The following is a 2426-nucleotide window of genomic DNA, read 5'->3' as shown; positions in this document are numbered from 1 at the left end:
TTTGTCTCAGTTGCAATCCCACCCTCGACTTGCAACTAGGCTTTGGTATTTTTTGTCTCAATTACAAGTCCATCCTCGGCTCGTAACTAGGCCCAAACTTTCTTTGTCCTAGTTGCAAGTCCATCCTTGACTCGCAACTAAGGCCGGGCGTTCTTTTGTCCCAGTTGCAACCCCACACTTGACTCGCAACTGAGCATCGACAGTTTTTGTCTCAGTTGCAAGTTCATCCTCGACTCGCAACTGTAGCCCATTTTTTTTGTCTCAATTGCAATCCCACCCTCAATTTGCAACTGGGCTTCGATATTGTCTCGATTACAAGTCCACCCTCACCTAGTAACTAGGGCCCGAACTTTTTTTGTCCCAGTAGCAATTCCATCCTTGACTCGCAACTAAGGACGAACCTTCTTTTGTCCCAGTTGCAACCCCACACTTGACTCACAACTGGGCATCGACAGTTTTTGTCTCAGTTGCAAGTTCATCCTCGACTCGCAACTGGAGCCCAATTTTTTTGTCTCAATTGCAAGTCCACCATCGACTCGCAACTAAGGCCTAACATTTTTGTCCTAGTTGCAACTTGACCCTCGACTCGCAGCTGGAACCCGATCTCCTTTTGTCCCAATTGCAAGTCCACTTTCGACTTATAACCGGGGCCCGACTTTTTTTGTCCTAATTGCAAGTCCGCCTTTCAACTAATAATTGGGCCCTACTTTCTTTTGACCCAATTGCAAGTCCAACGTAAACTCGCAACTGGGTTCGACTCTTTTTTATCTCAGTTTCAAATCCATCATCGGCTCGCAACAGGGTTAAACTTTTTTTGTCTCAGTTGCAAGTCCACTATTGACATGCAACTCGGCCCTTGATCTATTTTTGCCGCAGTTGCACGTCAAACAACGGCTCGCAACTAGGGTCACACCCTTTTAGTTCGTCCTAGTTGCAAGTCCATCATTGACATGCAACTAGTTTGTTGATCCTTTTTTTTACGCAATGTACTTCCTTAAAATTCACAAACATTTTTTAAATTGGTGTTTCTAATTCATGGACGTTTTGTAGAGGCTCAAAATTTAACAAATCATGAACACCTTCGCTAATCTTCAATTTTTTTGAATATACGAACATTTTTAAGTCGTCAAGGAATTTTCAAATTCATGAATGTTTATTTATCATGAATACTTTTTAATTCACAATTACTTTTTTGAATTGATATTTCTTTTAAAATGTTTTTTAGTTATATTTATTTTGTTCGAAAAATAAATAAATTCAAAAAAAAATCACGTTCGCAAATGGGGTAGCTTACCTAAAGGGCGTTCACCTAGAGGCAAGCTATATGATACTCGAGAAAAGAGCTAGAGGGTGCATGCCAAGCTGGAGCGTGCATGATGCATGCATGCACCACGTTGCTTGCAAACTTGTGTTAATCAAGTTTAGCCCAGAATATGAACCCCGCTTAGTTTGGGTGTCTAGCGATGGCACTGGTCAGCCAACCAGTGTGTTATTGATACCCAGCAAGGCAGCAAGAGGAATAAATGGGATATTTCTTCCCTCACGTAAAACTTTTTTTCTAGTACTAGTATAGGAGAAGCCCAGCCCAAGCAAGTAACAACAACAAACAACGATGACAAACAAAAGACATGGAAAAACGATCACGAAGCCAGAAACTGAGACAAGACTGAGAAACACATGACATCATGTTAGATGTGAGATAATATCTCACATCTAGATGTGAGATATTATCTCACATCTAGATGTGACATAGTCAAACCCAAAAAGTTTTGCATGTCAGTACTCTTTCCACTTCGCTCCGAAGCCGGGACAGAGAGGCTGCGGTCGGCCGTGAACTCCACGGCGAATGCGAGCCCCATACGAGTGGGAGCCGGCAATGCTACGGTGGGTGGTACATGAAGACTCACCCCAAATACTAAGAGCATCTTCAGCCGTTGGAGTCCTCAAAAACACCACTGAACCAAAAAAGTTGGTATCTTGGAGGGTCAAATGCTTTATCAGGCCAAAAATATGAGTGCAGGGAGGGCATCTTCCTAGACACGGAACCAGATCCTCTAACATCCTCAAACGATGTCACGTAAGCTATAGTAACTGCGACATCCCTCTTTCACATACATATCATTAAACCTAAAATGATTATAATTAATTTGCAAATTACAAATCTATCGTGTACATTTACAAAAATTACATACAAACAAAATTATGGTGCAATAAAATTATTTTTTGATTTATTTTTATACATGCTACAGTAAATCCGCATGGTGGTTGCTACAGTAACCCTGGCATCCCTTCTTCGTTTTGCACTCGTATTTTACTGTAGCTTCGTGACATCCCTTAAGGATGTTAGAGGATCCACTTCCCCTAGACATACCCCGCCCCATCAAAAACTTTGTGAGAAAAATGATTAAGTGGGCCAAGAAAAAGGA

The sequence above is a fragment of the Triticum dicoccoides genome, chromosome 2B (assembly GCF_002162155.2).
Source record: "Triticum dicoccoides isolate Atlit2015 ecotype Zavitan chromosome 2B, WEW_v2.0, whole genome shotgun sequence".
NCBI classification, from domain to species: Eukaryota; Viridiplantae; Streptophyta; class Magnoliopsida; order Poales; family Poaceae; genus Triticum; species Triticum dicoccoides.
The sequence above is the reverse complement of the archived record's forward strand: the minus strand, read 5'-3'. Positions refer to the sequence as shown.